This window comes from Coffea eugenioides, chromosome 11 (assembly GCF_003713205.1).
Source record: "Coffea eugenioides isolate CCC68of chromosome 11, Ceug_1.0, whole genome shotgun sequence".
In the NCBI taxonomy this organism is placed as follows: Eukaryota; Viridiplantae; Streptophyta; class Magnoliopsida; order Gentianales; family Rubiaceae; genus Coffea; species Coffea eugenioides.
The window spans coordinates 21,956,721-21,971,299 of NC_040045.1; the positions used below are offsets into that span (position 1 = coordinate 21,956,721).

Sequence of the window (14,579 nt, forward strand, 5' to 3'; positions counted from 1 at the left end):
CCCTTGAACAACTTAGAGTCATACTCTAGTGTTCTTGTTGGCTTATCAATTCAAGAATAGCACTTGAATTGTAGCGCCTTCTACACTTGACTGAGGTTCGCTAATTCGTTTGATTACCGGTTGAGATAGTATCAACAGGTTCGTAGTCACGGGGATTAGAGGGGTCGTAGGGTTTCCGCTGCTATCGTTTCTTGCATCCGAAGACAAATGCAACAAGCGATCTTGGGTCGCGAATCTTCTTCACCAACGAAATTCGTATCAGCTAGCATCAGAGTTAGCTTGTTGGTAACATCATTTCTTCCTCATTTCGTGTCTTAATTCGTGTCTGTCTCGTTAGTTCAAAAACAAAAAAAAAATTTGGTTGCACGTTGCAATCTGTCCGCGAGTCTCCATTGTTTTCAAGTTCTGGTCATCATTGTTTGATTCTATCTTGGTGTCATTTTAATTTCTGGAAATTTCTGGGAGTTAATTGTGTTGTGTTTGGTCTAGTTGTGTGCTGATTTCGTCGTTGTTAACTAAAAAAGAAGGACAAAAAAATTCTGCTCGCTGTCTTCTTGCAAGTCGCGAAATGCAACTTTGAAGTTTTCAAATTCTGTTCATGTCTAATTGTTGAGTATTGGTTGTTTCTAAATCTGTTCTTGTGCCGTTGCTGAGTTATTTGTTATCTAGGAAAGTAGTGGTACCTTGTTCCTGAATTTCGTGAGCAAACTTCACGATTTCTTGGAGTTCTTGAAGAGATTCTTGACACCTTGAAATCTGGAAATTGCAGCGATCTTCCTGAAGTTCTTTGCTGGACATTCTTTTGTGTTTGGTGTACAATTCTTGAATGTTAAAGACTGGTCGAGACCTGGAGCTGCTCCTTGACCCGTTTGTGAACCGAACCTAGCATACCCAATTGCAAAAAGAAAAAAAAACCACCAAAAAGACCTGGACAAAACTCGGCACAGACCTGGGAAAATTTTGGGTAACCTAAGCCTGTGTTCATCCGAAGTTGCTGCTGTACAAAAAAAAAAAGAAATAAAACAAACACAGCAAGCAAATTCGAAACAAGAGTGTCTTGAATACTTTTATTGAATTGGGGAACTCAAACAAGAAACTAGAGCTTTGTTGGGAATCAATTTCAGGTTACATTGATACTAGTCTACCGTCAAAAATTCTGATCAACAACTTCTTGGGTTTCTTGAGATTCTTGAACCTTGAAATCTTGAGCCTTGCGTTTCTTGAACAACTTGAAATACCCTCGAGCATCTGTAAAGGGTCTTCGAGGAGCTCTTGCATTTTTCTTGGGAGGTTCTTGGGTAACCCGAAGGGGGGAAACCCGTGGAGGAACTAGCGCGTCACCTTGTTTATGCACCTCCATTCAAATTGTTGTTCTTGCTCCTTGTGAGTTGAACAGCCAAAGGGGTCCGAATTTAAGCCACCAAATACCCCAGTCTTTGTGCACTCCTCAAGCGCTTAGGAAGAGGAGCCCACTCGGCTGCACATCTAGAAAAGAAAGAGGGACAGCCGCTAGAGGACTTCTAACCCTGATTGGTTTCTAAAACCAAACGAGTTCCAAATTCATATTGCTTCCTCATTTGTAGCCCCCACTTGCCCCTATTGAAACCCAGGCTTTCCCGCACCTCTGCAACACAAACAGACCCAGCGCCTATAGTCAGCTCGAACAAGAATCACACGGACCAAGAAATCCAGCAAGGCACAAGGACCGACTTCCTTGCGTCAGTTAGAGCCTTCGAGTGTCATTCTTAATTTTTTGTAGCTTTTGTGTCAAGTCTTTTTCCGATTTTTATTCTTGAATATATTCTACCACTCCATTCTTAGTGTCCTAATTTGGTTTACCAAGAAAATCTCTACTCTTACGAACCTCAAATTCTTGCGTGAACTTGATTTTTAAGCTTAATTTGAGCACTTGAGGAACTCTAATTTCCTCAAGGTTTGCAAGGGGCTGTGAGAAAATTTTGGTGAGCTCATTAGAGTGATCTGAATGACCATATACGAGCATGAGAGTATACACTTAGGGAGTGAAGAGAAAAAAAAAAGGGGCAAAGGCCAAACGTTTCTTTTTCCTTTTCTTTGCTACTAACCCTTGCAGGTACACTCGAAACTCCATGTCTAGTGGAAACGAAGGAGTATCCCGCCCCATGGACTTTGAAAAGATGATGGAGCAAATGGAAAGGCGTTTCCAATGCATGCTAGAACCAATTCAAGATGAATTGCTGCAACTTCGGGCGTCTAGAACACCAAAAACTTCTAAGTCCACGCGAAGGCGAAAGGACATGGAGGAGTCTGATGGTTTCAATCATGATGATGACGACGAGGACCCTCGCTTTCGACCAAGGCAAAGGGACTAAACTGGACCTACCGATGTGTTCAAGGGGATCAAAATGAAAATCCCTGAATTCAAAGAATGGTCCGATCCCGAGACCTTTCTCGAATGGTTTTCCAAGATCGAAATGGTCTTTTCTTGCCCAAACTACACCGAGATGCAAAAGGTGCAATTGGCAACCATGAAATTCACTGAGTACGTTGTGGTTTGGTGGGACCAAATCAAGAAGTCTAGAAGGAGAAATGGGCCACTCGAACTCATTCGATGGCCCGAGCTTCAAGCCATGATGCGCACCCGATTTGTTCCTGGATACTATACTAGGGATTTGTACCACCGATTACAAATCCTAGTCCAAGGCAACCGGAGTGTGGATGAGTACCATAAGGAGATGGAGATCCTGATGCTCAGAGCGGATGTACAAGAGGATCCCGAGGCCACCATGGCTAGATTCTTGAACGGGTTAAGACCTGATATTGCTGAACGAGTGGAACTTCAACACTATATGGAGTTGCATGAGCTTGTAGACAAGGCCATTAAGGTTGAGCAAAGGCTCAAGAGGAAGGGTACTACTCGATTAAATTTCGGCAATACCGTCTACTGTACCAACCGCCCATTCCAACCACGGAATGATTCTCGGCCTTTGCCAAATGCTCCTACACCAAAGTCGAGATTCGAGGGAGGTAAGGTGGGCAATTTTAATGTTGGTAAACCACCCTCTTCTACTCCAAAATTTGAGGATCCTAGGGCACAAACTAGAGCTCATGATACTCGATGTTTCAAATGCCAACGTAGAGGCCATATTGCTAGTCAATGTTCCAATCAAAGGACCATGATTATGATGCAAAATGGCGAGATCGTGAGTGAGGATGAAACCTAGTATGAAGGCATGCCACCTCTTGAAGGAGGCAGTGATGGTGAGTCACCAAATGAAGAGCAGTTTAGTGCACCCGAGGGTCACTTTGGGACTGCATTGGTTGCAAGGAGAGCATTAACTACACGTGTCAAGGAGGACGAACTTCAACGGGAGAACATCTTTTACACCAGGTCCTTCATCAACCAAGCACTTTGTAGTGTGATTATTGATAGTGAGAGCTGCACAAATGTAGCTAACTCACTCATGGTGGACAACTTGAAGCTCCCTATAAGGGATCACCCGCGACCCTACAAACTCCAATGGCTCAACAATTCTGGGGAGGTTCGAGTAACCAAACAGGTTCTTATATCCTTTCAAATTCATAAATATTATGATGATGTGTTATGTGATATAGTTCCTATGCAGGCTAGTCACCTTATACTAGGTAGACCGTGGCAGTTTAACAGGCAGGTAACTTTTGATGGTGTGACTAACAAGTATAATTTCTTGTACAATAGTAAGAAAGTCACCCTAACTCCCCTTTCCCCAAAACAAGTGCATGAAAACCAATTGAAATTACAACAGGAGTATGAGAAGTATTGTGCACAAAAGAAAGAAAATGTGAGCGCCGAGGCAAAAAAAAAGAGGAAACAGGCTATAGATAGCTCGGCAAGTGAGGTAAAATCCGAGGGAAAATGAATGCTCCTGATAAAAGCCAAGAAAGTGAGGAAGTTAATGAGAGATGAGTAGCCGCTTCTTATGCTTGTTAGCAAAGAAGTAACTCTGAATGTGCATGAACTTGATACTAACATACCTCTCGAGGTTAAGTCTCTTTTGCAGGAATATGCGGATATCTTCCCCGAGGACGTACCAAGTGGATTGCCACCGCTTAGAGGCATTGAGCGTCAAATTGATTTTATCCCTGGAGCTTCATTGCCAAATCGACCAGCTTACAAGAGCAACCCGTAGGAGACCAAGGAGTTGCAAAGGCAGGTGGATGAGTTGCTTGGCAAAGGATGGGCACGTGAGAGTTTAAACCCGTGTGCTGTTCCAGTCATTTTGGTACCCAAGAAAGATGGTATGTGGAGAATGTGCACCAATTATAGAGCTGTAAATGCCATTACGGTAAAGTATCGTCACCCTATACCTCGCTTAGATGATATGCTTGATGATTTACATGGGACTGTTTTCTTTACCAAAATTGATCTCAAGAGTGGGTACCATCAAATTAGGATTAAAGAGGGGGACGAATGGAAAACTGTCTTCAAAACTAAGTATGGATTGTATGAATGGTTAGTGATGCCTTTTGGGCTAACAAATGCACCTAGTACTTTCATGAGATTAATGAATCATGTGCTGCGTCCATTCTTAGGGAAATTTGTGGTAGTTTACTTTGATGATATCTTAATTTATAGCAAGTCTTATAACGAACACCTTGAGCATATTAGAGCTGTTATGGATGTATTTCGATGAGAGAAGCTTTATGCCAATCTCAAGAAGTGCAATTTTTGCACTAACGAGCTTGTATTTCTAGGGTTTGTTATAAGTGCGCAGGGAATGAAGGTAGATGATCAAAAGGTGAAAGCTGTTCAAGAGTGACCAATACCTAGGTCTGTGGGCGATGTTCGAAGATTTCTTGGACTTGCAGGTTTCTATAGGAGATTCATGAGGGACTTTAGCACTATCGCCGCACCCTTGACCGAATTGATTAAGAAGAATGAGAATTTCCATTGGGGAGATTCTCAAGAAAAGGTTTTTTGCGCTTTAAAACATAAACTCACACATGCACCTGTACTTACCTTACCTGATTTTTCCAAAACATTTGAAATTGATTGTGATGCTTCAGGTATTGGAGTTGGAGCTGTATTGAACCAAGGTGGAAAGTCTATTGCCTACTTTACTGAGAAACTCAATGGAGCTGCACTGAATTACTCAACTTATGATAAAGAGTTGTATGCCCTCATTCGAGCATTACAAGTGTGGCAGTATTACTTAAGGCTTAAGGAATTCATGATACACACTGATCATAAGTCCCTTAAGTACCTTAAGGCCCAACACAACTTGAGCAAGAAGCATGCACGGTAGATTGCATTCGTGGAGTCCTTTCCGTACGTTATTAAGTACAAGGTTGGTAAGTCTAATGTGGTCGCGGATGCATTCTCATGAAGGTACTCTCTAATCACTTCTTTAGATGCTAAATTGTTGGGATTTGAACTAATTAAAGAGCTCTATGTACAAGATAGTGACTTCGATGAGCTATACATTTCTTGCAAACACACCGAGCAAGGTAAGTTCTTCATTTCTGATGGTTACTTGTTTTGTGCCAATAGGCTTTGCATCCTACATGGATCAATCCGTGAGCTTTTGGTAAGGGAATCCCATTCGGGTGGACTTATGGGATACTTTGAGGTTGATAAAACTCTTGCCATGCTACAGGAACACTTCTACTGGCCGCACATGAGGAGAGATGTTGCACGGGTGGTGGAGCGCTGCTTAGCGTGTAAGAAAGCTAAATCTAAGGTACACGCTTATGGCCTTTACACCCCATTACCTATTTCTAGTACACCATGGGTTGATATTTCTATGAATTTTATACTTGGTTTGCCTAGATCCAAGTATGGCCATGACTCCATCTATGTGGTAGTCGATAGATTCTCTAAGATGGCACATTTCGTTACTTGTCATAAAACGGATGATACATCTCACATTGCCAACTTGTTCTTTAAAGAGATTGTGAGATTGCATGGCGTACCTAGAACCATTGTATCTGATAGAGATATCAAATTCCTGAGCTATTTTTAGAAGACACTATAGTCTAAGTTAGGCACCAAATTGCTTTTCTCTACTGCTAGTCACCCCCAAACTGATGGTCAAACTGAGGTAGTGAATCGTACATTACGTACCTTGTTGCGTGCCATCATCAAAAAGCACTTGAAATCCTGGGAAGAGTATTTATCTCATGTTGAGTTTGCTTATAATAGAGCTGTTCATTCTACTGCTGGTATCTCTTCATTTGAATGTGTTTATGGTTTTAAACCCTAACACCTCTGGATCTAGTGCCATTACCTAGTAATGAGCATGCACACTTGGATGGTAAGAAACGTGCAGATTTTGTTAAGCAACTTCATGAGAAAGTCAATGCCAACATTGAGAGGAGAACTGCTCAATATGTCAAGCAAGCTAACAAAGGTCGCCATAAGTTGATTTTCGAACCCGGCGATTGGGTGTGGTTGCACATGCACAAAGAACGTTTTCCTGTGCAAAGGTGAAACAAACTACAACCACGGGGTGATGGACCTTTTCTAGTGTTAGAGGGCATCAATGACAACGCTTGCAAACTTGATCTTCCTGGTGAGTATGGAGTTAGTGCTACATTTAATGTTTTTGACTTAGCCCCTTTTGATGCAGATGACGCTTTTGATTTGAGGGCAAATCCTCCTCAAGAGGAGGGGAATGATAGCATCATAGTGCATGGGCACGCCAACAATGGCTCGAGTAATCGAGGGGCCGAGGATCGCGTACAAGCTCCAAACGGGCCCATCACTAGGGCTCGTGCAAAGAGATTTCGTGAGCAATTCAATGTACTTGTACAGGCCATACACAAGTCCTTTGAGGGATTCGTACACTTCAGTGAAGGTGATCAAGGTCCAGTATTGAGCATTAAAGCTATACCAGAGGTTTAGGGTTTTGCCAAACCCTCATTTTTCATTTTAGTAGTTTCATTTATTTACGTGTTAGTTCGATTAGCTTGAATAATTGGCTAAGTGCATGTTGCACATAGAATCGCCAAGGGTAGGATTTCTATTTTGTTCATTATTATATGTTAAGGTGGGCTGCCTAGGAAGGAAAGCCCGCATGAAGCCCTATCCGCTGAGGGTTGAGTCCGTAGCTTCCTTTTCCTTGTTCTTCACTTGTTAGGGCCCATACTAGCCGCACCTTTGGTTTTCTTTTCCTTATTAGATTAGGTGTTACTCGTAGCCTATATAAGGCACCACATTACATCAATCAAGGGTAGAAGTTTTATCATAAAAAAAACCTAATGGGGTAATTTTCTCTATAGCTTTCGAGCATCCCTTGAACAACTTAGAGTCATACTCTAGTGTTCTTGTTGGCTTATCAATTCAAGAATCGCACTTGAATTGCGGCGCCTTCTACACTTGCCTGAGGTTCGCTAATTCGTTTGATTACGGATTGAGATAGAATCAACAGGGTCGTAGTCACGGGGATTAGAGGGGTCGTAGGGTTTCCGCTACTATCGTTTCTTGCGTCTGAAGAAAAATCCAACAAGCAATCTTGGGTCGCGAATCTTCTTCACCAACGAGATTCGTATCAGGATGCCTCCAGAGATTGTCACTGAGATTGGTCGTGTTGCTCCACCTTCTAGTCAGCTTTCTGACTTGATGGCATGGAGACCATCACAATCAAGTCTATTTAATTCAAAGTCAACTTTTAACCTAGTGCAGCATCACACTAATTGTTCCTTTTTGTTTAAAAGAATTTGGTATTAGGCGTTGCTCTTGAAAATTTCTTTTTCCCTATTGTGTCTATTGAGGGACCATCTGCCTTTAGATTGTACCTTATGGAAATTTGGGTTTCAAGGGCCATCTAGATATGTATGCTATTCTTCTCCTAATGTTGAAACTTTGGAGCACGTGTTTGCTACTGGTGAGATGCCTCTATGAGTCTAGCATTTATTTGGTGATGCTGTTAGTGTTTCTTGGACTGGTTCTTCGTTTCAAGTTTGTATGGCAGCCTGGTGGTATGGGAAGCAGTGTAATAAGTTTTTGGAGTTTGTTCATCATGTTCTTCCTCTGCTGATTTGTTGGCATCTACGGAAGTTTAGAAATAGTATGAAATATGAACGGAATAAAATCGAATGGGTTAAGCTATGCAATTCAATCCTTGCTGATATGTTGGAATTGTTCAGGTTGCAGTTCCCATTTTGCAAGTTTTCTTCATCTTCTTGGCCACAATTTTACTTGGCGATCTCTAGCTGGACTACTCCATTATCGCACATGTTTATAAGATGGATTCGACCTCCTCATACTGTCCTAAAACTCAACATAGATGGCTACTCCAAAGGCAACCCAGATGTTAGTGGAGGAGAGGGTGCTTAGAGATGATCGGGGTAATTTGCTTTTGGCTTTTTCTTGTAGTTTTGGATTGGCTACTAGTTTGCAGGCCGAAGTCCATGCTCTTCTCTTTGGAGTGAAGTTGTGTTTGTAGAAGGGTTTTAGTAGCTTCAAAGTTGAATTGGATTCATTGGGCTTAGTACATATTTTACAGAGGAAGTCTAGTTGTCCATGGAAGATTTATAATGAGGTGTAGCAGCTGTTTGCTTTTAGATCTCATTTTCTGCTAATTAGTCATTGTTTTCGTCAGGCTAACCAAGTTGCAGATATGTTGTCGAATAAAGGTTGTTCACATGTTAGTGAGGTGATTTATTCTGCAAGTTCATCGTTACCACCCTTAGCTAGAGGAGTCATGTGTTTACATAAGTTAGGCATTGCGTTTATTAGGAAAGTTATGCATAAACATGTAAGAGAGTAGTATTTCTTGTGTCCGTTCATTTTGCTTGGTGATTTATCTAATAAACTAAGGGTTGACGTCCCTCCCCGTGTACGGGGTTAGCTGAAAAAAAAAATAAATTAACCACAATAAACAATATTTGTCCATAAACATGATTAAGCAAAAATTATACCCAAAAATCACACAATTCATCAAAATTACTCTCTATAAGCAATGTACATGCTAAAACATCATCAACCAACCGTTTTTAGCTAATAGCATCAATCTAAAGGGATTAATAACAATCCAAGCTAATTTTTCAATTTTATCCAAATATAGCAAATTGTAAAATTTTAACAACTACTAAAGCATCATGTTGCTATATTTGAACATGTAAACATGTTTTGACATCCTTAATATGCATATTGGAAGCCATAAAACATCATCAAAAATTCGAAATTAGCAGATGTCAGAAAGCTTAGGAAATTGAAAATTACCAACTTCTAAAATATAAAGATTTGATAAAGAAACTTACCTCAATTACGTAGAACTGTAGAAGGATATTTAGTGATGCTAAAAGTGCAAAAAGCCCTATGAAAATAACCCCAATTGATAGAATTAGAAATGAAGAACCCTAGCTCTCAATCGCCTGAAATCGAATTTTGAGGTGTTTTTCTTGAATTTCAATTGGTTAAAAAGGTTCTAAGAGGATCAAAAGGTGTTGGATTGATGATTTCTAGCGAGAAAAATGGAGTAAAAATGAAGATTTGTGAAGGTGTGTGTGTGTGTATAGAATACGTGAGGTTGGAGAAGAGAAGAGAAGAAGAAAATCGAACTTGCCTTTTCTATTTTTTAAAGCCTTTTGCCCGAAAACGTGACCTGAAAATGTAGCTCTGAGCCTGCATTTTAAGGTTGCATTTTGTGCCTTAAAATTACAGAAGGCAATACGCAGGCTCAAGAAAACATAACCTTAGGTCGCGTTTTCGAGCCTACATTTCTCTTTACAGAATGCAATACGCAAGCTAGTGAAAACACGACCTGATGCCACGTTTTTTTGAGCCTGCGTATTCTTCTGCAATTTTTCTGCAGAAATTGCAAACTTTTTCAAAATTACAAATGGTACCCCAATTGCTCAAAATGCATTCTAAATCATTATTTTGTCAAAATAATCAATGCACGCACATGTAAATGATCAAAACATGCATTCTAACCCTCTTTAACAAATCAGAAACAACATTTACTTAAATTGAAAGGTGGACTTCCTTAATCAAAATTCACCATTTTCACCTCAAATGATCGTCTTTGCTTCCATTTCCAATTCCTACAAATGAAAAATAAAAAAATAACTTATATACATAATTTAAACATAAAATCACACAAAATTAATATAAATCACTAAAACATTGGGTTGCCTCCTAATTAGCACTATTGTTTATAGTCATTTGCTCGACTGAAAATAATCGGTTCCTTAGATAAGTGTTGGGGAGCCATTTTCTGCCCAAGTATCAAAACTTCCAAGCCAATCCACCATGTGATGAGCCTTGCCTTGATCTGCATAGTCAAACTTCCTCAAATGCTTAAGAGGAGTATTAGACATATCATATGAATGCTTGACTTTACTCTTCAGTAGAATTTGCTTGTCTTTTTCTAATTGGCTCACCTTTTCACCTATTTCCTCATGGAATGGTGAACTAATTGAACCAACTTCCTTTTTTGTCCTTACCTCCCTTATTCCTACACCATAAAAATTTGTACCAAGAAAACTTATAGATTTAACTTCTTCATGCGCTTCTTAGTTTACATTTTCATCACATGGCAATTTAGAAACAAGGTCAATTGGTTCTTTGTCCCTATCCTTATCAATTAATTTGAATTCCAATTCCTCTCCATTTACCTGAAATATAAACCTACCATTTTCTACATCAATTAAAGTACGTGTAGTGATTAGAAAATGTCTTCCTAGAATAATAGGCATTTTCACATCTTTCTCAATATCTAGGACAACAAAATTCATAGGTATTATAGATTGTCTTGCCTTTATGAGCACATTTTTTAAAATACCTATTGGATGTGTGATTGACCTATCTGCCAGTTGCAACGTAATGTTGGTAGTTTTGATCTCTTGAAATCCTAGTCTCCGGGCAATCGATAGGGGAATAAATGATACACTTGCACCTAGATCACATAAAGCATTAAAGAAGTGCAAATGACCAATAGTGCAAGGGATAGAAAAACTTTTCGGATCCTTTAATTTAGGAGGGAGTTTGTTCTTAATTCGTGCACTACACTCCTCTGTTAATGCTATCATCTCATTATCCACAATTTTTCTCTTCTTTAATATGATTTCCTTCAAGAAAAGCGCATAAGAGGGAATCTGTGTAATAGCATCAATAAAGGGAATGTAATATGCAACTGTTTCAAAATTTTGGAAAACTTCTCAAACTCCCAATCCTTATCATCTTTCTTCAACCCGTGAGAGAAAGGAATAATATTAGTAATTACATTGGAAAGAGGTAAATCAACATCAATAATAACATGATCCCTTTGGCTCTTTTTCTCCTTTATTTACTACTTCCTTGCCTTTTTCACCACTTGAATCACCAAAATTAGATCCCTCTACTGTTTTACCACTTCTAAGAGTGATAGCATTGACATGCTTTCTAGGGTTAATTTCGGTATTACCAGGTAATTCTCCTTGGTTCCTATTGTTAATAGAGTTGGCAATTTGACCAATTTGGACCTCTATGTTTCTATACATGGTGGTTAATTGGTCCATTCTTCCCTCAATTCTTTCGAATCTTTGATTGGTGGTACTAGATAACTTATCAATTTTATCATTGGACACATTGGCTAGTCTTTCAATTGCCATCTCCCAAGCCAGTTTGTTCTCCACATTTGGTTGCTTTGGTTGAAATTCCGGTGGATTATTTGGTTTTTGTTGCATTTCTTGATCCTTTCATCCAAAATTTGGATGGTTTCTCCACCCCGAGTTATATGTGTTGGAGTAGGGGTTATTTTGAGCAATCCAATTATAATTATTAACAAACTGTACTTGCTCACTTTCAACACAAACATTATTATCATGATCTCCTCCACATATATCACAACGAACAATACTTACATTAGATGTAGAACTAGAACCAACACCAGTTTGCTTATTTAACAATTTAATCGCATTATTTATATTTGGACACTCAACATGTTAAAAGTGTCCATTTCGATCATATTTGCTTGCCGTCTAAAGTTACCTCGCTTGTCGGCCCATTAATAATTATTTGCCGCCATTTTCTCTATCAAGTTGAGTTTCTTGGGGTGATTTACCCATTAAAACTCCACCGGCGGCTGCATTAATAGTAGTCTTAGTTGAAAAAATTAAACCATTATAGAAAATTTGGACAATTAGCCAATTGGGTAGTCCATGGTGTGGACATTTCTGTAACAAATCTCTAAACCTTTCCAATGCTTCATACAATGATTCCCTCTTTTGTTGACTAAAACCAGTAATATCCATTCTAAACTTAGTCAATTTACCCGGTGCAAAGTATTTGTTCAAAAATGTTCTAGATAAATCATCCCAAATGGTAAAAATATTTGGAGCATGAGAATTCAACCAAACTTTGCCTTTATTGCACAAAGAGAATGGAAATAACATCAACCTAATAGCATCCTCACTCACTCCATTTATTTTAATTGTATCACATATTTTCAAAAATGTGGCCAAGTGTGCATTCCGATCCTCTATGGCATTACTTCCAAATTGAGATTGTTGAACCATTTGCATGAGAAATGGTTTAATCTCAAAATTATTAGCACTTACCATCGACTTTGCTATGCTCGTTTGTGAACCTTGCGTACCGGTAGAGCAAAATCTCTAAGAGCTAACCTTTTTGCTTCGTTGTCCGCCATTTCTTCTTCAAAAAGTAACTTTATAGATATTCCCTCTATATTTTGTTGCACCTCTTCCTCTTCTTGTTGTGTACGATTTCTTGGTTTTCGTAGTGTCTTTTCAATTTTCGAATCAAAAGGTGCGACTACGCGTAACATCCGGTGCATACAGTACAAGTAAGAAGAAAAGAGATAATGTAATATTTATATCACAAAAACAAATAAAAATTCTAACCTATCTATTAACAAAATTCAACTAACTAATAAAAAAAAATCTAAATTAATAAAACTTGTTAGAACCTAATATTGCAGCTCCCCGACAACGGCGCCAAAAACTTGACGGGTTCTTAATATAAACACAAGTAAAATTCCAAAATATACCCATTTGACTGCAAGTATATTGGTCAAATAGTAGTATAGCATATATATCGGGTCGATCCTACGAGGAGCAACTAATGCAAGTACTAGGTCCTTACTTACTCTATTATTTATACTTACTATCAAACAAAACAATAGAAATCACAATACTGACTAATTAACTAACTTAACTATATAACTTGCAAAATAACAATGGAGAAATATCAATAAATACTTGAGTTTAGGGATGTACAATTTACTTATGGCACAATAGATACAAGTGAATAGATTTACCTCTTGTTACTAATTTTTTACTAGGGATTCATTTCCATATTTAACAAAACTCATTCTCATGATCTAGTGGCTTAGATTAGTCTAGTTTTCGCTATTCTTATGGTGAATAACTAGATATACTCTCTAGTTCTTCATGAAATGTAAAGATAATCCACTCAAGTGCACCTCTACTCTCGTGAGTCTATTCCTTAATCTCCATTTGTGTTGTTCCATCATTATTACCAATTTTCATTGAATAACAACAATTAAAATCTTGCCATTGGTGATCAAGTAACAACAAGTGATAAGCATGCATAAATAGACAAGTTAATACAAGAGATAGCAAGTGTAAATCATATTCAACTCATATCAAGTAGTCATAAATTTCATCTACCCCCTAGATCTAGAAATTTAGTTACTCATGTGATATAACGCAAGAAAGAACATAATTTCATTGCATGAACACATATTGAATCACAAGTAAAAAGAAAAATAGAGAAAGCTTAGCCAAAGTGATGAACAAGCTCTCAAATCTTCTATTGTTTCAACAAAATGAGTGGTACAAGGAATTCTCCAATTGTTTCTTACAAGTTTCTAGCTAAATAGAACAAAAAAAGACTAAAACTAAGCTCTTGAACTAAAATCTAATAATAACTCTTTCTTTTTTACTCTCTTCAATGATTCTTACATATATAGTGTTAAGAGAGTCAAAAAGTGACAAATGAAATAACATAAAGCTTCCTTTTCTCTTCCCTAGAGATTCTTGAGCATGTGCAGCCAAAATTCTATGCTGGAATTAAGTTGGAAAGAAGTGTGAAAACAGAGCAACTTGTAGAGAAATAGGACACAATACACGACCTTTGAATACGTGACCTGAGCCTGCGTATTTAGAGGGTGCGTTTTCTTGCTTCTTTTCTGCTCCAATTCACCTCTAAGATCACATGCAAGATATGTATGTTGTTGTTTATGCCTTTCACCGATAAAACTTGCATGTGATGCCCATTCTCTTTCCAATTTGTCATTGAATCATGGGCTAATAGAGTTTACGTGAGGACCCGAATTTTCTTACTTTTATTTTATTTTATTGGCTTATTTAATTATTTATTTACCTGTTTTCTCCGAATAATTTATTTCAACCATTTTAAATCCATTGTCATAGAACAATGTCTCACTTATATTTTTGAAACGTCCCGTTATCAAATTTAATTCTTTTGCAGCTCGTCTAATAATGAATAGCGAATACACATTTTTCGAGACGATATTCGGTCCGAGAGTGCAATAATCTTGGAGAATTAAGGATGATCAATAATAGACTAAGAAAAGTTAATTGAGGGATTAGATGTGAGTGAGTTAAATTAAACTTTTATCGCGCGCGCG

The 14,579-nt window shown here is 38.4% G+C and overlaps 1 non-coding gene across 1 annotated transcript; it reads left to right on the forward strand.

Annotated features, from left to right (window-relative positions):
- The first annotated feature begins 12,100 nt into the window (after positions 1-12,100).
- On the forward strand, positions 12,101-12,207 carry LOC113754643. Its single transcript, XR_003465321.1, has one exon. It is a non-coding gene; the product is annotated as a small nucleolar RNA R71 (small nucleolar RNA).
- The last annotated feature ends 2,372 nt before the right edge of the window (positions 12,208-14,579 follow it).